General features: G+C 37.8%; 1 protein-coding gene across 1 annotated transcript in view; it reads left to right on the forward strand.

The window, feature by feature from the left end:
- The window catches only part of Fshr (follicle stimulating hormone receptor), a 169,168-nt gene that overhangs the window by 39,365 nt on the left and 105,613 nt on the right, over positions 1-24,190 (forward strand).

Here is a 24,190-nt window from a genome sequence, read left to right on the forward strand (position 1 = left end):
GAGCACAGCTCACAAGGCCACCCAAGGACAGTGGTGCTTTGTCCTGAAAGGCCAAATGTATCAGTGTTGAGACTGAGATGGGCCATCTGGGGAACACAGAAGGGAGTCAGCTCTCAGGGACTGATCTCTCAGAGGAAAAAAAAAAATTTCAGGTTTTTTTTCTCATGTACATCTTTTCTATTTATCTTTTCTTAGCCTTCTAGCTCTTGAAGTGTAATTTCCAACTTCTGTTTTTTTGAGCATGTTTGAGGAACTATCTTGCTTTCTACAACGTGAAATGACTTACAGGGAACTTTCCTGGAACTTTTGCCCTTTTGCTAAATTTTGGGTATCGGGGCATCCAGTGCCAGCATTAGCTATGGTAGTGCCAGGTAGTGGGGAGAACCAAGAGGAGAGTTCGTCCTCTTAACATGATTAGTGCAGAAGTAGGCAGCACCCACCCCGTGCAGGATGCCCTTTCTGCTGCCTGGTCCTGCTGGAACGACAGACCAGAGCACACTGATGAATATATACTCAGTCCTTGTGCGTCATGTAGTGGTTTTGAGAAGTACAAGGTGTGATCAGCCCGAGGCACTTTCCCCTGCCCTAACCTATCCAGTATTAATGACTCCCCAATGTTTTTATGTCTATGAATTTCTTAATTCACAGCAGATATCCCCATCTAGTACCTGGTTTTCTTTCCTTTTAATTCTCAAGTCTAAAAAAAAAACCTTGAGTTAAATTAAAATTCTAAAAAGGAAAAAAAAAAAGAACAATAACTCTCAAAGCTCCATGGGCAAGCCCTCTGCCCTCTCCATGCACCCCAAGTTGCTATTAGAAGTCAGGTCTCTCTGTTCCAAGTGTGTTCTGTCTCAGCTGTCCCATACCTGCAGCCAGCGTGTGGTTGGCTGCTCCTTCTCTCTGCCCATTCAACAATCAGAAGGAAAAAGTAACAACAGGAAGACCTACCGAAGCCCCTTTGGTCCTCCTTAAGCCCCTCATCACTTCCAATCCCTCGCCCATGCTTTGCCCAGTGGTCTTTGAAGCACAGTAACTTTCTGCTTATTTATCAACGTGCTTCCATCAAGATTACATCTGGACTAGAATGCAAAGGAAAGGCGGAAAGGAAACAGTTTCTTTTTCTTAAATTTTCCCATTTTTCTATGAAAAAGTTCTGATGAATATAAAAGAAAATGGAAGCAGCATTTCAGAACAACTTTCCATAGTGAACTATGTTGAGCTCTAATGATTATTTTGGAGCAAAGGAATTGTCTCTCCTTCACAAGGGGCTCTGACCAGGTGGTCTCGGTGGTCACCACCTGTTCCTTCTGTCTCTGCCTGTGCTGGGAGGAAAAGGCATCTGCTGGCCACAAGCCAAGGGTGCCCATGAATCTAACCATAGGACATAAGGAGAGTAATGCCACCTACTCACAGTACTCTATGGCATTTGGGCTTTGGGACAATTCAGCTGCCCTGCAAGAAAACAAGACAGCTGTTGCAAAAAACAGATCTAATTTTACCCTGGATTTCATCTCAGCATTGAATGTGAATGTAGGCTTTCTTCAATTTTGGCCCTTACATAGGTAAGCATTTTAGTAAGACCATGACAGTCATAGCCAATTGCTTAGAGACTTTAGCCATATACATCTCTATTGACAAGGACAGGGTCATCAGAGGCAAGCCACCAGATCTAGGGAGATGCTGTCTCACAAGGTGCCTTTGTCCTGGGATGTCAGGTACTTCCTGGCCCCTGGGCCAGATCTGGGCTGAGGTCCATTTCTGTTCACAAGGGGATCTCCACAGCCAATTTTTAGCTTCCCACTTTCCAGAAGAGTAGAAGGGTCCTACATGTGGGCCTGCTAGAAGTGAAACCTTTGTTTGTAAATCTTTTTTTGCGGCCTCGTTGGGAGGGATTTGCCAATGCTATTTTTTTATATGAATCTCAGCTGATGCATAGTCTTCAACTTCTTAAAAAGCGCTCTGACAAATCACTGGAGGCACAACACCAGCATTCCAATGTCCTTTCCCAGATCTTCTCAAAGGACTCGGTTTCCACCCACTAACATCTAAACTGATTTACCGGCAGCATGTCTTCTCGAGGGGGCAGTGCTACCTGCCAAGAAGGCAAAAATTAATTAAGTGGTTGAGAAAAAGATAGTTTTCACTCCTTTTATGTATAACGAACAGATATGAATGTAATACATAAACAAAAATACAGTATTAAAATTTTATGGGGAAGACTAGGGGGAAATTATCTAAAAAGGCTCTTTAGGGAAGCAATAATGAAATTCATCCTGGCCAGCCCTTCCTTGCTTAGGTACACATTTTCTAAGTTGTCTCTTGAATCTGAACAGCTGACTGCTCATTGGATAGTGCATTAGCTCCCTTGAGATGCTAAAACAAATAGATAGATTAAAACAACAGGAATTTATCCTCTTATGAGTCTGGAAGCTGGAACTCCTCCCAAGAATTCTTCTGAGAGAATCTCAATTCCATGCCTTTTTTTTTTTTTTTTTTCTTTTGCTTCTGGTGAGGACCAGAGATCCATGGTACTCTTTAGAATATAGAGTCATCACTCAGACATGTGTTTGTTTTTGTTTGTTTGCTGTATCCTGGAGAACAAACTCAGGCCCTTGCATGTGGTGGTCATGCTGTCTTCTACTGAGCTATGCTCCCTGTTCCAGATATATCATTCCATCTGTGTTTCTCATGGCTGCCTTTCCCCTGTATGTCTCTGTGTCTTCCCATGGCATTCTGCTCCTAATGTCTCCATTTCCTCCTCTTGTAAAAGCATCAGTCATATTGGATTACTAGCTTGATTATATATACAAAGATGCCATTTTAAAATAAGGTTATGTTCACCAGCATATAAGATTAGTTCTTCAGTATGTCTTCTTTAGGGAACATACTTCACCCAGGAGATACCAACCACAGATCTTACAAAAGTCACTTATATATAATACTGGATATACCTGATCATTCTCTCTCCCATACTCCCCATATTCAAATGAATCTATGTAGTCCAGACTGGCCTTGAACTGACTTTGTAGCCCACGTTGGCCTCAAACCTCTTATCTCAGCCTCCCAAGTGGTGGGTTATAGCCATGTACCACCATACCCAGCTTTCTTTGTATTTAAATACAAGTGCTTTGTGACTTACAATGGGACTATATCCAAATAAACCTATCATAAATTGAACATATTGTAGGTAAAAATTATTATAATACACTTAACCTACCAAACACCATAGCTCAGCCTAGCCTACCTTAAACATGCTCAGCATGCTTACATGAGCCTATAATCTGTCAAAAATCAAATAACACAAAACCTAATTTATTATAAAGCATTGAGCATCTCTTGTACTTTCCCAGCTGCAGTATGCTCTGGAGCAGCAGTAGTGTATCATGAAGGTGACCAGGGGCTATCACTCCCTGCTTCTGTCCAGCACCATGGGAGAGTACTATACCACAGATAGCTACCTCACAGAAAGATCAAAATTCAGAGTACAGTTTCTGTTAGACATATATCTATCTCCTTTGTATCATCAAAGAGCCAAAGCATTGTAAATAAAGCCATCCTAAATAGAGACTACCTGATCTCATCTGTTTTTGTAAATGAAAATACAATATGTCCAGTTAAAAATTTGAACTACAGAAGAACAATAAATAATTTCATGGAGGACCAACCAGGAAATCCACTAGCCAACCTTCCTGGTAAGCCATGCAAGCCACACATGCTCCAGAGAGAGAAAAGTCAGTGTCTCCTGAGAACTGGCCATGCTGGAACTTGGGAGACCAACCAAGAAGCCAACCATCCGGCCTTCCTGGTAAGCTGCACAAGCCATGTGCATTTCAGGGAAAGGAAAGGCAGCACCTTCTGTGAGCCTCCCAATGCAGAGGCTGAGATTCGAATACCATCCACCCCTTCCAGCCCCCACATCCCACCCCTCATTAGCAACAGGATGGTTCTGAGGACATCCTGAGTTGATAGCAACTAAGGTACATAAAGCAACTAAATGCTTGTATTGTTGGATTGATTATGCTGAGCTGGGGCCAGAGGTCCGAGCATCTCTTAGGAGGATGACCATATGCAAAATAGCAAATATTGGGGATTTCCTTCTATCTTGTCTTTGAAGTCTAGTATTTTTACACTGTTTTGCTTTGTTCTGATTAATTGTTTTGCCTTATTCAATATTCTGTTTTGATTAGTTTTATAGTGTTCAGTTTTTGATTTGATTTGGCTAAACCTGATGGAATGAACAACTACTGTGAAGATAACAAAATATACTATGGTAGCTATTGTTATCCGGGTATCCTGCTCTGAAGATCTGTATCAGTTTCACTGTATTGTCTTGATTAGTTTTGTTCTGTCTTATTTATTGGATTTTACTATCTTTAAATAAAAAAAAGAAATTTCAATGCAAATATGCTCCATCAAATATTTGGGCATTCTTAAAATAATTTCCATGATCTACATTCTATTTAATAACACATCAATATATGTGTCATAATATGCACTTACATGTATGTTTATTGGATGAATAAATGATGTTAGATATATAGAGGTAGACACCAAATATTAAGAAAATTTAAGGAGGAAATTTAAGCACAGGATACAAATTCAAATGTGTAAGTCATATAAAATCCAAATATGCAAATAAATATTATTCATTTTTTAAATTGGTGGATATTTGCAATGCACCATTTGTTTTCATAATAGGGGATAGTGCACATAATCACTAATGATTTTCCACCTCTTTACTTTCCTCTCTTTTAGTTCCCCTAATTCCCTTACGGCTCTCCAAAAGCCTGTTTTTGTTTCTACAATCTCTCATTCATTTCTATTTTGGATTTCTTATATTACAGCATAGGGTATTTGACTTTCTGTGTTTGACTTACTTTATTTAGAATTATAGTCTCAAGTTCCACCCATTTTCCGGCAAATGACATGATTTTATACTTCTTTATGGCTGAATAATATTCCATTAGTGTACACACCAATTTTCTTTAACCATTTGGCTGTTGAAAGATATTGAGGCTGTTTCCGGAGCTTGGCTATTATCAGTTATGTTGCTATAAACATAAGTATTCATATATCACTGTAGTGTAATGTCTTTAATTCTTTCAGGAATATACCCAGGAGAGGTACAACTAGGTCTAGTGAGATTTCTGCTTGTGGTTTTCTGAGGACTCTCCATATCAGCAGTACACTAGTTTACTAAATTTGTTCTCTATTATGGATCCCCACTTGCAGTAGCAAAAACTGTTCAATCCAGGAATTTCTCAATTAAAATTAAAAATCGGCCCCCAATTTATTTTCTAGATTCTTTTTTACTTTCTTTTTCAGAGCCTATTTTAAGTTTTGGAAAGCTACTCCCCTGCCCCAGGACAATGTTGAGTGTGAATGGATGGCCTGCCTGGGGAGGTCACCTAAACCAGCTTGCCAGAGGCCTTTTCCTAAGGTGCTTCCTAGCTCACAGTGCCAACTCGTACCCCCTCAGAGACACAGAGGCTTGAGGGATTCCCTCTGGTCCTCCAGGGCTTCGGGTGGCTCGCAGTCTGCCCGAGGGAAGCCCTGTGCTCAGCTTCTACTTCGGGCGTCTCTCGTTCCCTGTTCTCTGCTTGGGAACACTCTCATCTTGGTCTCGAGCTAAAAAAACACAGAAAATCCCTGTGTTAAAGTCCCCACAGGATCAGTAGAGAAACAAAGATGACAGGGAAAAAATTAGTAAACTTAAAGATAGATCAACAGATGCTATTCTTAATTTTGATTAAAGATATAAATCAACAGATTCAAAACCTTAGCAAATTACAAACAGGAAAAATTAACAGAAATCCAGGCTCAGAACAATATAATAAGACTGATGAAAACTAAAAACAAGAAAATTCATTGAAAACAAAAAATTGTATTTCATATAAAATAATGTAGATGACTATGAATTTCTCTTTGAACCCATGGGCACTGGAAAATGGGGAAAACTTTTATTGTTATTATATTATTATTATTATATTATTATTATTATTATTATTATTATTATTATTTTGTATTGAAATAGTCATATACCATGAAATTCATTCTTTTAAACTAAACACCTCAGTGATTTTAATATAACCACTAGATTTTGCAGCCGTTTCGGATTCTAGTTCCTGAATATTTCCATCACACCCAAAAGAAACTCCAGACCCACTGTCAATCAGTCTCCATCCGCACCCAACCACCACTTACCTATTTATTGTCTTTATATAATTATAGATGGAGGATTTCGTGTAAATACAAGCACACACTGTGTGTACTATGTCTGATTTCTTTCATCTTGTGTAATGTTTTTAATGTTTATCTGTGCTGTATCATTTGTTAGTATTTAATCCTTTTGATGGCATAATACATTATTTTCCATCATAAGGATATGCCACATTTTGTTTATCCATTCATTTGTTGACGTACATCTGGGTTGTTTCCACTTGTGATTGTTATGATTCATGCTTCTGTGTGCGTCCACGTGCATATTTTTGTGTGGACATATATTTCATTCTCTTGGGGCAAAATACATAAGGACAGAACTGTAATGTTAAAATTTTCAGTGAACAGTCTGTTTTCCAGAGCAGGTGCATCAGGTTAGAGCCCCGCTTGTGAAATAAGAGCATCTAATTTCTTCTCTTGCTCATCAGTACGTGTTACTCTCCTCACTTTTTATAGCTGTCACTGTAGTGAATGTGAAGTGGCATCTGATTGTGGCTTGGTTTGCATTTTCCTGACAGCTCATAATGTTGAGCATCTCATATGCTTGTCTTCATTGTGGAAATATATTTTCAAATCCTTTGCCCATTTTAAAACAGGATTTTTTGAAAATCCTTTTTTTTTTTTTTCCGGTACCGGGAATCAAACTCACGAACTCACTCTTGACAGGCAGGCATTTATGCCACTGAGCTAAACCCCCTGCCCTAAAACAGAGTTTTTTATTGTTGAGTTCATCATATACTTTCAGACATGCGATTTGCAAATAGTTTTCCTATTTTATGAGTTGTCTATTCTACTTCTTGATAGTGTCCTTTAAAAGAGCCAATGTTTTTAACTTTGATGAATTCTTCTTTTGCTGTTTGTGCTTTTAGTATCGTATTAAAGAAGCAATTGACCAATCCAAAGTTACAGAGACTTCTATTTTTTTTTAAGAGTTTTCAAGTTTCACCTCTTACATTTAGATTTTGGATCTACTCTGAGTTTATTTTTTGGCTGAGATTGGGTATAGGACTCAGGACCTTTGCACTGAGTTTAATCTTTAGCCCTGCTTAAAATTTTTTATTTTGAGAGAGTCTCACAAAGTATATAAGTTGCCCAAGCTGGGCTCAAACTTTAAATTCTCCTCCCTCAGCCTAGTAAAGTATTGGGATTATAAGCATGGAACACCATGCACAGGTTGAGTTAATTTTTGTAAATAATGGAAATTTGGGGTCTTTCAAATATGCCTGTCCCAGTTCCATCTGTTGAAAAGACTATTCATTTAAACGTCTTGCAACTCTTGTCAAAAATCAATTTCCCGTGCACAGGTGGACTTATTTCTGTCCACTCAACTTTATTTCATTTATCTGTGCATCAGCACCACATGCTCTTCATTATTATAGCTTCCACAGTGAGTTTCAGATTAGTGAGTATGAGTCCTCTAAATGTTTTCTTTTCAATATTATTTTGGCTGTCACAGATCCCTTGCAAATCATGCATGAATTTTAGGACCATCTTGTCTATTTCTGCGAATGAAGCAACTGGAATTTTTATATCAGTTTTAATAAAGCTGTATATTACTTTGAGAATTGTTGCTATCTCACCAGTAATTAAGTCTTCCACTGCAGAAAAAGTGATGCCTTTCCATTTATTTAAGTCTTCTTCATTTCTTTCAACAATGTTTTGTAATTTTTCAGCATATAAGTTTAACACCAATTTTGTTGTTTATTCCTACACATTTTAATCTTTTTCATTCCATTATAAATAAATTTATTTTCTTGCATACATTTTAAATTTCTTATTGCAAACATATGGGAATACCACTGATTTTCATGTACTGATCTCGTATTCTCTAACATTACCAAATCCAAGGATTTTCTTTAACAGGTATTTCTGTGTGCATTCTTCAGAATTTTCTGTTTTAAAAATAATATTATACACAAATAGAGACCATCTTACCTCTTTTCCAACATAAATGCCTTTTTAATTTATTTGCTCAATTGTTATGGATAGAAACTCAGCATAGCATTGAATGGAAATTATGAGAGTGGAGATCGGTGTTTTATTTCTGATGATAGATAAAAAGTTTTCAGTCTTATCACACTAAGTATTCTGTTAGCTCTGAGGTTGTCCTAGGGGCCTTAAGCAATCTGAGGAAGTCTGTGCTTATTCCTAGTTCATCAAGTGATTTTTACTATGAGACTTTGTTGGATATTTTTCAACTAGATTCAGTATTTATTAAATTATTATCAATTTTGTTCCCTAATACTGAATATGGTGCTGCAAAACTTGAAATTCATATATTAAACCAGCTTTGCATTTGTGGGGTAAATTTCATGAATCATGTTTCATAAGCTTTTTAAAATACTGCTGAATTTGGTTTTCTAGTATTTTGCTAAAGATTTTTACAGCTGTATCCACTAGGGAGAGAGAGAGAGAGAGAGAGAGAGAGAGAGAGAGAGAGAGAGAGAGAGGGAGAGAGATTATATACATACAGGTCCTATACACACACACACACACACACACACACACACACACACACACACATATATATGTAAGTACTTTGTTTTAAGCACTTCATTTTTCTTTTATAATTTTTTTATTTTAAAGAGAATAAAACAAAAGAGAACAAAACAAAGCAAATCAGAACAGAACAATACAAGCAACACAGCACTTCACAACCAGACAACTGGACATCAACAGTAGCTCCCATAATGTCTATTTTCTTCAAAATAGTTGAGCATACATTCAGACACAATAATATCAAACATAATAAAATAGTATAAAACCATTCAGAATAATGAAATCATTACAGGACTTTAAACAAAATAACAAGAAATGAACAATGGCTACTATAATATCTCATTTTCCTCAAAAAATTTATCATACCATCACACATAATAATATCAAGTAAACCACAACAGGATAGAACCAATCAAAACAGAAGAACAAAAGCTTAGTAGGACTTCAAAGCAACATGATAGTAAATCAGCAATGGCTACCATAATGTCTTGTTTTCTTCAAAGCAGCTAGTCACACCATCACACATAATAAAATCAAACAAAGCAGAATAAAACCAATCAAATAAATGAATGAAAGCATTATAATACTTCAAAGCAATATAATAGGAAACCATGGTTACCATAAAATATCCCATTATATTCAAAATAGCTGCCCCTCTCATCTGACTGCATAGAATCTAACAAAACAAGACAGAACAAAGCCATACCTAACAAAATTGTGTAAACAATGCAAGGGTTCAAGATTAAGACAATAAGAAATTGACAGTAGTTCCCACATTTCCCTCCCAGTATTTCCTCCCCTTTGCTCTTACATTAACTATTTTGCTTTTGGATCCCATTAACTCCTTCTGTTCCTTATGCTAGAATTCCATGTATGAGTTTTAAGTGTTTTGGCCATGAACATGATCTCCAGTTGCATCCATTTACCTACAGGAGCCTTGAGATATCCTATTTTAGAGCTGGGTAGCTTTCCACTGTATGAAAATACCGTATCTTTCTTATCCATTCTGCAGTTGATGGACAAGTTATTCTTGCTTTTTTTTCTCCTGTCACATGAAACAGTTGTTTTCTCTCCTTTGGTTTTCAGTCTATGAATTTCCTTTCCAGTTAAATGTGTTTCTTGTGTGCAGTGTAACAATGGATCTTGTTTCTTGATCCACTCTCTCTGTGTTTCTTTTTATGGCTGACCTGAGGCCATCTACATTAATGGTTACAACCAGCGTACATTGGTTTGTCTCTGCCCTGCTATCCTCCTGTTGTTGGTCCTCCACTTTTCCCTTCATTCAGTTGCTTGTCTTGTTTGGTGATCCTCCTCTGCTGCTGTTTCTGGAAACATGGTCAGCTTTCTCTCTCTCTAGAATATCCTTTAGCACTCCCTGTAGGATTAATTTGGCAGTCATGAATTCCTTCAGTTGTTCTTTATCTTGGAAGTATCTTATTTTTCCATCAATATTGAAAGATAGTTTTGCAGTGTAGATCAATCTGGGTTGAAAGTCGTTTTCCTTCAGGGTTTAAAACACTTCACTCCAAACTCTTCTTGACTTCATGGTTTGTGTTGTTAAGTCTGCTGTGATTTTGATTGGTTTTCCTTTATAGGTGATCATTCTCTTTTCTCTAACAGCTTTTAATATACTATTCTTGTGCTGACTTTCTGAAATCTTGATTATTATATGTCTGGGTGTAGATTTTCTTTGGTTATAGCTATTTGGAGTCCTATAAACCTCACTTAGCTGCATGCCAGATCAATTTCCCATGCTTGGGAAGTTTTCTTCTATTACTTCTGTGAATATCCTTTTAATTTCATTTGTGCTGACCCCTGCTTCTTCACCTACACCTATCTATCACTCAAGTTATGCTTCTTTGCATCATCTTGCAGCCACTGGGTTGTTATTTCCTGATTCCATGTTAATTTTTAAGAGATCTTTCCTTTCATGATCACTAGCTGCTATCCTGCTTTCAAGGTTTCAAAGTCTATCTTCAGTCTCTTTCCAGTGGTTTTGCCAGCTTTTAATTGAATTTTTAATTTTCTGCATCTCTTTTTGAATCTGTTCCATGCATTATAATTCCTTTCTATATTCATTCAAGGCTTGCATCATTTTCCTATGCTCCTCTTTATTGTCTCTGTCTTCTTTAGACCTGCTGAATAATTCTTTCAGTATGTTTGTGATTTCTTCTTTTGTCTGAGACATTATTTCTGAGTTGACTGCTTTTACAATCTTATGAGTTGTTTCCTTACTTCAGCTGCTATCCTCTCAGAGATTTCAGGTGTGTGACTTCCATTTTCTTCCATAACTGTATCTCCCAGGCTTATTCTTTATGGGCTAAAGGACTCAGTTTGCCTTTTGTTCTTTCATCTTGACATTCTCCTGGGTTCCTCCCAATAAGCTGGTTGTGGGGCCCCAGGCACTTCCCATGTTGGCTTCCCCTAAGCAGCGTAGGGGGATGGGTCAGGCACCTGGGTTCCTCTAACTCCAGATTTACAGGGAGGTAGCAGGGCGTGGAGCAGGCTTCTCTAGACCTATGCAGCTACACTGGGGCTTTGCTGATAATCAGGGTGCATATAAGTGGGGCTGCTTCTCTCAGCCTGTGTGTCTATACTGGGACTCCCTTGATGGTGGCAGACACGTAGAAATGTGTTTGTCTGATTCTGCTAGTGGGTGATGGCTGCCTGAGGGAACCAAGGTCCTCCAATGGTGGCCTACCAATGCATAGGGCTCCCCTGGCTGTGCATCCCTGCTCCTGCTGGCTGCCCACAGGAAGGAGCCTTCCGCTGGCAGCTCCCTGAGGGTGAAGGTGGATCTCCTGGTTCTCTCTGCCTATGCTGGCCACCTGCAGGGGGCGATGCCTGGCAGAGAGCAGCCCTTCATTTTTCTATTTACTGTTTTTCACTAGTACACATTTGCCAAACATAATGATCACATCCATCACAGAAAATTTGTACCTGTACCTTATACATCTTAATTCTTATTTTATTCTCATTCCTCTCCCCCTTCTGCTCTTCTCCTTCTTTACAAAAGCTTTGTTTCCATTTTTTCTTCAGTTCTCTTTTTCTAAAAAAAATCCCTTTTCCCTTCCTTATCTTCCCCTTCCTCCTCCTTTTTTCCCTTCCCACTTGAACATGTTCTTCCTACTTTCCAATGTCTTTGTCTGATTTTTGCATCAGAGTAAAATTAGTTCTTAGAGGATGTTAGGGAATATTCACTTCATATGGTAATTATGATATGAAGGGAAGAGATTAAAGGAGCTGGTGGTGGCAGGTTCTCTATATTCCTATTGAAATTATAAAATACTAACTCTAAATAGATTTGGATATTCTAAGTGTGTGTATTTTATAAAACATTAAGTCTAAGTAGATTCTGATATTTTAAGTGTGCGTATTTTAATACTAAGAGCAAACACTTAAAAAGTTATATAAAGATATGTAGTCAAAATCAGGTTGAAAAACAACATTCAAATAGTCCCAATAAAGGAAAGAAAGAAGAAAAGAAAGCAAATTAATAACAATGGACCTAATTCTACACATATTAATAATTATATGCAAGTAATCTAAACACTGCAATTAAAACCAAGACATTTAACTATATATACATTTAACTTTATAGATAACTGTTACTAAAATGAACTTACTTTATGTATAATATTTTATAGCAAGGTTGCAAATAAAATAATTTACAAAATAGATCACAAGGACACTATTTAGAAGAACAACATCACTTTAATATCCATGAAAAAAACCTGATAGCACTGAAATGAAATGTAAGCAAATATACAACCACCTTTGTAAGTTTTAACAGTTTGTCAGCAAAAAAATAAGTGAAAAAAATAAGAAGAAATAAAATCAGTAAAGACCTAGAAGAATGAACAGCATCATAACACAACTGAATCTGACATTTTTCAACTCACTTTATGAAGCCAATGCAACCAAAATTTCTCTGGTACCAAAACCAGACATAATAAAGCACAAGAAAAAGATAGATGAACATCCTTTATAAATACCAACAGAAAATGCTAGATGACATACTAGCAAGTCAAATCTAGCAATTCAAAGAAACTATGCACAATGATCAAGTAAGGTCTAATCCCAGGAATACAAGACTGCTTTAATATTTGAAAAATTCAACAAAGTAATCCATACAATGCAATGAAAAAAAAAGAAAAGAAGTAACATTCTATTCATTAAGAAAAAACATTTAAAATAGTCCAATACTATACATGCTTAAATAACCGACATATTAAGAATAGAACAAAATTTTCATAACTTGAAAAGGAGCATCTGCAAAAATATCCACCACCAACTCCAAACTAAATCATAAAAGATACAATCTTCCCCCTGAGATCAGAATGAAAGCAAGCATGCCCACTTTCACCACTTCTGTTTAAGAGGGTACTCCAGGTCCTGGACGGGGCAGCAAAATAAATGAAAATCATTCAAATAAGAAATAAAATCATCTCTATTTATATATGCCATGTCTATCTCAAAAATCTATATGATCTCAAAAATCTATATGATCTCAAAAACAAAAACTCCTATAATGAAATAAGTTGGCAAAATTGCAAGACACATGTAAACCAATATGTAAAAATTATTTTCATCTCTAAATTAACAATGAGCAGCAAGGTACAAAAACCAAAATTTAATCATATTTATGGTTGATCAAAAATCAAAATAAGCATAAACAATGAAATAGATACAGACATGTAGTTGCAAACTACAAAATGCTGCTGAAAAAATCAAAGAAGTCAGAACTAAGTGAAGAAATACTCTATTTTAATTGGATGTAACAAATTGAAAAATTCACTATAGTTAAGACTTCAATTCTTTCCAAATCAACCTGCAGGTTAACATAATTCCAATCAAAATCTTAGCAGGAATTTTTTTGTAGAAACAGACTAGCTGATTCTAAAATTTATATGAAAAGACCAAAAGATTAGATAAAATAATTTTGTTAAATATGAAAAAAGCCAGAAAATTCACATTAGTCTACATTTAAAGACTTACTAAAACATTACAAAGTTGAGCCAGGCGTGGTAGCGCACTCTTGTAATCCTAGAACTCAGGAGGCTGAGGCAGGAGGATTGTTGCAAGTCAAGATCAGCCTGGACTACAAAGTGAGCCCAAGGCCAGCCTGAATTGCATAATGAGATCCTGTCTCAAAAAGAAAAAAAAATTACAAAACTCAAGAAAGGCTGCTGCAGACAAAAGAATAGATATAGAGATCAACACAGCAGAATAGAGAAGTCAGAAATACATCCACATGGCTATGGCTCATTGATTTTTGACAAAAAAAATCAAAGAATTCCATGGAGAAAGGGGACCTATTTTAAACAAATGATGTTGGATCAGGTGAAGAAAAAATATCTTGTACAAAAATTAATCCAAAAGAATTATAAATCTAAATGCAAAACACAAAGCTGTGAACCTTTTAATCTCTATGACATGGAATTAAACAAAATTTTAGACATGATGTTAACAGAAAACCTGACAAACTGGACTTAATCAAAATTAAAGTTTAGCTCTGTGTCATACAGTTCAAAAAACAAACTACAAGCTGCAGATTGGTAGAAAATACTTGTACACCTCACAGCTGAGAAAGCACTTGTATCCAAAATATGAACGCACTCTCAAAACTCGAAAGAGAACAGAAAAACTTTTAAGAAAAAGAAAGGAGAAAAGAGAAAGACAGCATATACTTTACCAAAGAAGATGTAAGAATGATAAACAATACATAAGAAAGGTTCAACATCAGCAACCATTAAAGAATTTACAGGGTAATGAAGCTTCATAGCTATCAGGACAGCTAAAAATGCAAACAAAATAAAAGTGACCCTACTGTACATTGGTAGGGATGGAGAGCCTTTTAATTCTCGTACATAGCAGTGAGGGTCAGATGTACAGCTGCTCTGGAAAACAATTCAACATTTTCCTCACGTAAATCATGTGGCTAAGGTCGCACTTACCTTAGGATGTATTGCTTTCACTCCTGAGTACTGACCCTTCAAAATGAAAAGTTGCAGTATAGCTATCTATCTTGTATACATACACATACATATATTATCTAAATACATATGTATATGCACACCTACGTGCATATAATCTTTTCCTTTCTTCCTTTTCTCCTTTCCCTGATCCCAGTTCTGTCCTTTTGAGCACTTTCTTTCCCTTTCATTATTACAGTATCTATTGTAAGTTTGAATCTTATTACACTTTCAGTTTTTTATTTTTATTATTTTTTACACTAGGGAGACAATATGATATTTATGAATGTGAGTTTATTTTACACGTAAATATAGTCTCAAGTTGTCTCCGTTTACCTATAAAAGCCTCAAGATTACCCAGATAGATAATTATACTACTAATTTCTGTTAGTTCATCAAAAAGAACAATGTGTGCTGTCATCGTTTAATTGGTCATTTTTTGTACCTAGATCTTATAACCAGACCAACTACTTCTAAGATAATAATATGCAATATATTAACTAGTGTTTATTTCCTACTATTTTTTTAAAAATTTTGTATCATTTCTATCCTTATTTCTGTTTTGCTTTTTAAAAGAAAAAAGAAAAACTTAAAAGGCACTTTAAATTTGTCTTAAAAAGATGAAAAGTTGCATTTAAACAAAAACCTACACATAAGTGTATAGAAAGTCTATTTGTAATCACCCAAAATAACAATGCAACTATCCTTCAGCAGGTGGATAGATAAACAAAGCACGGTATATCCATGTGGTGGAGTAGTATCAAGCAATGAAAAGGAACTTCTAAGAAAAAGTACGAGTACCCTGACAGAGAAGAGGTTAGTGTATGAGGACAGTGTTTCTTCAGGGAGTCCCCATGATAAAACTGTCCCACCTCCTGACTATGGACAAAATCCTGCAATAACATGTTTATTATTTTAGGAGTTAGTTTGGATACAAGGTTGCATTAAATCTGGTTCACTTTTCTTGAATCTATTTTAAATACCCTTATGCATTTTTCTGGTCTCTAACACTCTGTTGGAACATTGGATATCTGCATTTTACACAGTCAGTAGAAGATAATTATTCAATGCATATGCTTTTTGATTAAATGTGTGAAATTTCTAACTAGAAAGCCAGAAATTAGTTTTAAGTGCATTGTGAAAGATCTAAATTTATCTCTGGCTCACGGAGCACGGACCAGCCTTTCTTCTGGCCCCACTGTTGGTGACCGACTGTCAGCCAGCTCCCAAGCCTGCACAAGGAAGCATGCTCCCAGCTTCCTTCCCTCATCTGAGCGAGGGTGGCCTCCAACTGACCTGTGTGTGACAATTGCCTTTCGTAATTGCATCTTGGATAAATGTTGTCAATAAAAATCACAGTTCAGTCCAGTGGCCATTAACCAAGGAGGACCAGATTTTTAGAGGCATCCTGTATCTGCCATCTTATCACCTGCTGTCTGAGGCGGTAGTGAGCCAGGAAGGTGCAATTCTGCTTGTCCACACTGACAAAGTAATGGTAGCCCTGGACTCTGCCCACTTCAAGACAGAATCTGCCATAATGCAAACTCAGTTGTGAGTTCATGTAGTAACAGACTGGCCCTTTGAGGAATTTCTGGAGAAATGTTTTCTTTCACCTTCTTGGACTATCTCTGGGTTTCCCTCAAGATCCCAGCACAGTCTACTGAAATTGTTGCATTATTATAAAGAGAATTAACATTTCTCTTTTATTGGAATTAAACTAGTAGTAAAAGAAGTCTATCTTCCTCACCACTGTTTGCCCAGAACTTTGTCTACCATACAGGTGTTCAATAAATAATTTATAATGTATAATTTTTACATGTTTGTTTCACTCAACACATTTTATTTCCCGCTCTCTCCATCTATTCATCCATGTGTATCAACTAAGGTATGAGATTGTTAAAGAAATGCTTTTTATCTCCGTCACTTATGAATGACTGACTTTCTTTTCATTCCAAGTAATTGCCCCATAACTATACCTGTTCTTTTCCAAACTGTTCCTAATTGTTTATTTCCCTTGCTAGGATACAGTTCTGACCATAGACACATTGCAGGGGGGAAGTACTTGTATTGTTAGTCTACGCATTTTTGTTCAGTTCGGTTTGGTTTTGCTTTGACTAGCTTGTCACTTAGGCTCAGAAATGCTAGTACCTGGCGTCTGACTAGGAACATAGTACAGATTCATCAAAAGAACAAATGGATGCGCTCTGTCGCAGCTGCTGTTTCTAGTTCTTTGGCTGGAAGTGCCCACTTGGGCTTCCGTGTTTCACTTCTCAGAGTGCCCATTCACTGCACTTCACTACTGAGGCAGAGTCCCCTCCATCCTGACCCAACCCCAGTAATTCAAAAACTTAACTCTGTTGATGAAAAGAGTTTCCAAGGGAGTGTACACATGTCATGGTCAGTTTGTGTGTGTGTGTGTGTGTGTGTGTGTGTGTGTGTGAGGCACAGTGATTCTTGAGCTTTGTACCCTTTCCAATTGCCAAGAACTGCTGAGATTATTCTTAACCACATAATGAAATGAGACCATGTGGGACAGAAGTAGGTTTGAAAACCCTTTTCCATCATGTGCACAAGTGTCGGTCAGCTCCCCAAATGACCAGATCAGCTTGCTGCTGCTATTAGTTTCAGCCCTCTGACGCATGTGTTCTCATGTTGATTAAGCACTAAATCACCTGAGAGCTTCTCAAGTAGGGAGGACCACTCCTTTCCAGGTTCTTCACATGAGGGTGGTTGCCATATGCCGGCAGGGTACAACAGAGACCAGCAAGGACCTTGATCGACTGGCAGCCCAGGCTGTATTTAGGCATCACCCTTGGTACTCACAGCCAATTGTGATTACTTGGAAGTTCAGCCCAGTACTGCCACATCGTCCATATTTTCAAAAAAGTTGTAAATCTGTCATGATAGAGGAACACTCACAATTTGAAGTGCTGGCAACCAATCCAAATTTCCTTAAAATACTACATGGGCTGAACAAAACACATCAGGCTGGATTCCACTTACAGACCAATAATTTACAGTTTTTACTTTGTACCAACAGCTCTCCCACATCACAGAAGATACTTTCTATGTTTTTTGCCATCCCCATATTAAATTCTTAGAAAGCTAGATTCTTTTTTCATAATTCATATTCTAGGTAATGTTTTGGACAAAACTAAATGGTATGGGTGGCATAATTTCAAAGGGACTGAAGATTTCTGTAATTTAGGGTCTGAACTGCTCAACTGCCTTAAACTTAGAGTAACTACCAGGATATCATCTTGACTTGTTAAAATTAATATCTGAACTATGCAAAGCACTGATAAAGCCCTTGGGAATCCAGCCAAATTCCAACATTATGGAACCATCCAGTTATATAGGGAACAAGAACCTAAGCCTACGCCATTTTAGAACAAACACATCACCAACCAGTGAGTGGGGAAAGTGTGGTTAGAGTTGAGCTCAGAGGGATTAAGTCATAGGGCTTTTTAACTGCAAGACAGAGAGGCATTTGTTGCCTCGAGTGGGCAACAAATGAATTTAGGTTCTAGAGGCAATGGTAAGCAATTAAAGGAACTTTGTGTGTTTTTAATTTTTCCTGCCTTTTGTTTTGTCTAGCTTCTGAGTGGGAGAATATCATGGCAAAATGTGTTTAGGGGGAGTGCGCTGTACATAGCAGCTGAGACAGAGGGGACCCTAGAGACCAACACGTCAGTAGGTCACAGCCAAGGCTGCAGGCACGAGAGGATGAAGGTCTGTCCTGAGTGGTGGCAGAGGGCTGGGAGGGAAGGGGCAGGCTCAAAATATTTTGACCTTGACTAGAGGGAAAAAAAGGGTAGCTAATGTGCTACAGTCTCCTAGGATGGGTTTCCTTCTGTATTAAGCACCTCACTTATAATTACCTATTTTGATTTAACCAGAACGTAACTGAAATGTGAAAGTACATCGTTAAATTTACTTTGCAGAGCCTTTAGAGATCATCTGGTCAGAGATGACATACAAAGTCTGATTTTTCCCAGTCATCTGGGTACAGTGAAGCAGATTTAACAAGATTCAAACTTAATTTTTGACCCCAATGATATTTTTCCTCTTCCTATGTTCCTTCTTCACTGAGTTTTCATATATATAAAAATAGGTTATAAATCAGGCATCATATTCAGAATGAAAACAGAAGAGAACAAGCGGTAAAATGTAGTGAGCAATCAATGCAAACAACATTGTGGAGGAAAGGTCTCCACAACCTTGATGAAAGAGGAAATAAAGTCAAGAGTGATATACGCTGAGCAATAGTGCCTCCATCCTCCCTATCGGCCTAGCACAGATGTTGAGATAAAGGGAACATAAAGGGAAGCAGGTTTGAATGGCTGATAGAAAGCACTTGTTCACTGTAGTGTGATAAAAGTGAAGACATGTCGCTTCAGAAAGGTTGAGGGGAAGTCACAAAGAACGTAGAGACAATGAGGTGTTACTCGAGCTGGCCTTGGCCTAGCACCTAGTGCGTGAGTTTTTTTCTTGTGATCATCATATGCTTTCTCTCCACAACAACACATCCCGGCGTTGTGAACTGAATGGCGCATGAACACCTAGGCTATCGGATGCTCCCGCCTTCAATCAGCTACTCTGGTATCACTGTATACGACCTCCCCAGCTGGCCCCTGGCTTGTGACTGCCCTGGCCACCTGAAACTGTGCCAAGGGGTAAAGCTAAATTGCCCTTTCTGTTTCACATTGTTTAATAGTCTATATAACAAGGGTTATGTTTTTGTTTTTGTTTTTGTTTGTACCAGGAATAGAACTCGGGACCTTGCACTTGCCAGGCAGGCACTATGCCGCTAATATATATCCCCCAGCCCCATAGCAAGAATTACATAAGAGCCAGGGAAATAGGAGTAAGAATGATGTCCAGCCTTTCCATTCACTCTCCTACTTAAATCCTTAACCCTTTCTTTACCCATAGAGCACTACAAAGGAAGACATGGAGCTTTGCACTAACTCAGAAATCATAATTTGGTGATCAAGGTACAGACAAACCCACATTCTTGAGCATTTTCATACCCCAGTGGAAGCACCATAGCTGCTTCACTTGGATAAAAATAATAGAAGTCCAGCACAGTCTCACACTACAGCTTCTCTCTTCTATAGGGCAGGCCTGCTTCAGGCTGGACAAGTCCCAACAAATGGGAAAGAGTTTCTTGTCTCTTTATTTCCCTTCATTCTGCTGTTGCTGTCATTTCTTGCTCCACCTGGGTTTGGCTCAGGAGAAAGAGAGATCAGAGGAAAAGAAGTTGGAAGCATCACTAAGGGGGACAGTGGTCACTCGACCTTGGAACCCTCAGTATGACTGGCAGCCAGATGGCGATGCTGATTCTCGAGGTGGTTCCCGTGGGCTCTGTAGGTTGTCAGGGCTGGAGACATCCTCTTTGTCCCACCTCCAGCACCTCCTCCACACAGCCTTGCTCTCAGGTGCCCACTTACTACAGAAGCAACTCAGGATAAGCAGCAACATAGTGAGTGGGTCCACACTCGGCCCCTGGGGAATCTACACTTGTACCCAACTATCAGTGGACCTGCAATTCTCTTCCAAGGCAGCAGCCCACTTTTCATGTTTATAGATTACACCAGAGTCAGGTTCCTGCCTCGGTATCCCCCAAACAGGAAATGCAACTCAACTCCTTTCAATAGTTCTCCCAAGACATTCAGCATCCAGCTTCAGATGAAGGATGAGTATCTTTTCCATACCATAGAAGAGGAACACAAAGAACAACAACTCTTCTTCTCCAAGAAGTTCTTCCAAAGAATGCTTTGCTCTGACTCATATGAACTGGGCTAATACTGGATGGATCAAGTTATCTATATTGTACAATGACCCAGGACCTCCATTAAGGCACGGGACACTGGTATCTATTTTATTATCCTAGGTAATCAGGGCCTGTGTCAAAATGTAAAGTAATTTTCTTAATGTTTTTTCGAAAATTGAGTTATATGTGGAAGCCAACACTTCCTACCTAACAACTGCTCACTTAGCTCCAAGATCCAAGTATAAACAAGATGAGAAATGCAACCAATTAGATGTTCAAATGATCAGTGCAGTTATCTGCTCAATCGTGGTAAATAGTTAATTCAGGTTATTTAGGCATAATTCTTTTCTTGGATTCTTTGCTTACTAAGTTCAATCTAACTCTCTGGACAGCTTTTCTAAACATATTCACTAAAGTTAATTAGGGTAAGAGCTTGACCTAAAGAGTGTGAAGCACAAAAGCTCCTGGCATTTCAAGGCCACAAAGATGATCAATTTCTTTCCTATACATCTTTGCACAGCTGTTCTCACTTTAATTTTTAAACTTGTGTGAAATTCAAAGAACACTGAGCTCTGTCATTTACACTTGGGCCATCATAAAAAGGCAGCTTTCTCAAAAAAGAATATTGGCTGTGTTCCAGGCTGTCCGGGAGCTTTTTGTGGAATCTTTTAAACCATTCTCCTTTAAGCTAGAATTGGAAATTAAATTTGGCCAACATTGAATGGACAGCCCAAGATATGAATTGCATCTAACAGAGACAGTGTTCAAGGAAATCCTCAACTTCCCAATTGCAGGGAAGAAAAAAAGTAAATCCTGCCCACCCCATTTATCATGGCAGGAAAATTTAATATCTTGCAAATAAATTGTCAAGAAAATTTTCTTTTCAGAGGCATCTTGGTGAATTGTGCACCCTTACAGGAATCATTCATGTGCTTCATGCCTGTCACAGAGTAAAGGTGACACCTGGTGAGAATGGTGTGTGACACTTTTAAACAGCACTGCCTTAAAACAGATGTGTAAATAGATTATACTTCTGACATGCCTGCTGAGAATTCCAAACTTGAAAATTAGTTATAAATCACCATCACTGTGATCCAGGTGAAGTTCACAGGAAGACTCAGAGAATAGCCCCTGCTTTCACTGCTGGGAGGCCCGAGAGGAACCAGGCAGGAAGGCCAGGAGACAGAGGGAATGACACAGTAGGGTCCTGACTGGGCGCCCAGGGTAAACAAGCCGGACTAACAGTGTGGAAAACTCTAAAGCGTCAGCAACAGAACGAGCCAGCAAGCGGTAAGTTAGGTGAACCAGTGTTGTGCTTGGGGACAAAGTCACACAGAACTGAAGCAGGTGGCTGGGGCCACCCCATTCTCTCTCTTTTTTTTTTTTAATTTTTCTTTCTCTGTATTTTTCTTTCTTGTTTTCTTCTTTCTAATCTTTTTTTTCTCTTTTCTAAATGGCTCGGGTGAACCCTGGCCACAGAAAACTAATCCCACTCACCAAAGCCAGAGTCCAAGTTCACATAATCCTTTGCTTACTCCTTCATTCCTTCTTTTCTGTCCTTTTCTTTTGTTTCCCAAAGCTTGCATGAACAGCCTCTGCCCTCCAGCCTTACTTCCAGTTTCTTTTCCGTTATTTTTGTTTTATCCACTATCCTTCTTAAATTTTCTCATCACAGGGTAAAGCCACTCTATCAAGGAGAAGCACTTCTCATATAGATCCCCAATTTACAATGGTTGTGTTATATAATTTAGATTCTGCTCATATGGTTAAAGGTATGCAATTAATAGTTTCCAGTTTGTTGGTTTCTAAACTGTGCTAGGTGCTACTGTTCCTACTAATTATACTACTTTACCTAGGATGTCGTCTCTGTTGTAATCAGTTGTTCTCTCTCCTTTAACAACACTGGGAATCTCTGCGGTAACAGGCTCACCACAGCCCAGCACAGAGAACTGGGGACTGAGCCAAACAGATACCAACATCGCATTCTTAATTAACTGGGATGGTGAGATCTTAGATAAGACACAAACCAAGAGCCTCTTACACACAGAAGCCACCCCTGAAGAGCACATTTTTCCTAAAGAAGACTTGAACTAGTGATATATCTACCTACTACAAAAATTTACAAGGATCAACACAGAAAACAAACATTTTGAATTAAAAAAATGACAAGATACAGGAGCAAAATACAGCCCAACACATCCAGCCCACCCAGAACAAGTCCAGGAAAAAGATAGAGAAAAATCGAAGACACACACCTGAAATTTCTGAAATGATGTCAACCAAAATAAATAAACCAAACGAGGCTGCAGAGCAAATCAGACCAGAAATAATCGCTCAGCTTAAAAAAAGAAGAAAGAAATGACAATAATCATAAGGAAAATCCTCAGTAAATATAGAGTAGAGACAGATTTTAAAAAATAGAGGACAATAAGAAAACTAAGTAAATCATGAAAGATCAATATAGGAAAGATTTATTATGCATGAAATGGATTCAAACAGATCCAGGAAATTAAAAATTCCATGGTAAGCAAGCAGAACTGCTTGAAAAAAACTGAAGACAGACTTTCAGATCTTGAAGACAGGATCATGGCTAGTGATTATAAAAGAAAAGATCTCTTAAAAAGAACAAGAAACCAAGAAATAACAACAACTCAACAACTGGTAGATCATGCAAAGGAAAGCAATATAAGACTGATAGATATCAATGATAAAAGCAGGAGTCAACACAAATGACATAAAAAGACTATTTGAAGAAATAATAGAAGACAATTTCCCAAACATGGGAACAGAATCTGACATACAGAGAAGTGAGGCATATAGATTTCCAATTATCCATGATCAAATTAAATCTGTACCCAGACATACAATAATCAAGATGCCAGAAATTCAGCACGAGCAAAATGCTAAAAGCTGGTAGATAAAAGAAACAGGTCACCTATAAAGGAAAGCTCATCAGATTCACAGCGACATCTCAACACAAACCCTCAAAGAAGAGCTTGGAGTGAAGTATTTCACATTCTGAAAGAAAGAATTCCCAGCTTTGGTTGATGTACCCTGTAAAACTATCTTTCAAAATGAATAGATAAATGAGATACTTCCATGATGAAGAACAACTGAAGAAATTTAGGACCACAAAACCAACTCTACTAAAAGTACTTAAATTATTCTAGATGGAGATTAAAAATGATCACAATTCTAAGAACAGCAGAAAGTAACCACCAGGCAAGGCAAGAAATTAAATGGAGCAAAAATGACAGTGGGAAAATAACATGCCAAAAATAAGTCAGTACATATCAGTTATAGCCATCAATGTAAATGTAAATATAAGCGGCCTCAATTCACCAATCAGAAGAAACAGATTAGCAAAACAGAACAAGAAATAAAATTCAACAATATGCTGTATACAAGAAATGCATCTACTTCAAAAATAAATTCATAGTCTGAAAGTCAAAGGATAGAAAACAATACTCCGTGCAACAGGAATCCAGAAAAAAGCAGAAGTAGCTATTCTATTTGCAGACAACATGAACTTCAAACCAAGAATGAGCAAAAGAGATAAATAAGGTCATCACATACCAATTAGGGCAAAATTTCAAGAGGAAGAGATAACTATCATAAATATATGTGCACCAAGTTTTTTTATATACTTGGGAGAACCCAACTATATTAGACAAATGATAATAGATATAAAAAATAAAAAAGACAATAACATGACTGTAAC

The sequence above is a fragment of the Cavia porcellus genome, unplaced genomic scaffold (genome assembly GCF_034190915.1).
Source record: "Cavia porcellus strain 051 isolate PalLab524CR breed Dunkin Hartley unplaced genomic scaffold, mCavPor4.1 scaffold_1, whole genome shotgun sequence".
NCBI lineage: Eukaryota > Metazoa > Chordata > Mammalia > Rodentia > Caviidae > Cavia > Cavia porcellus.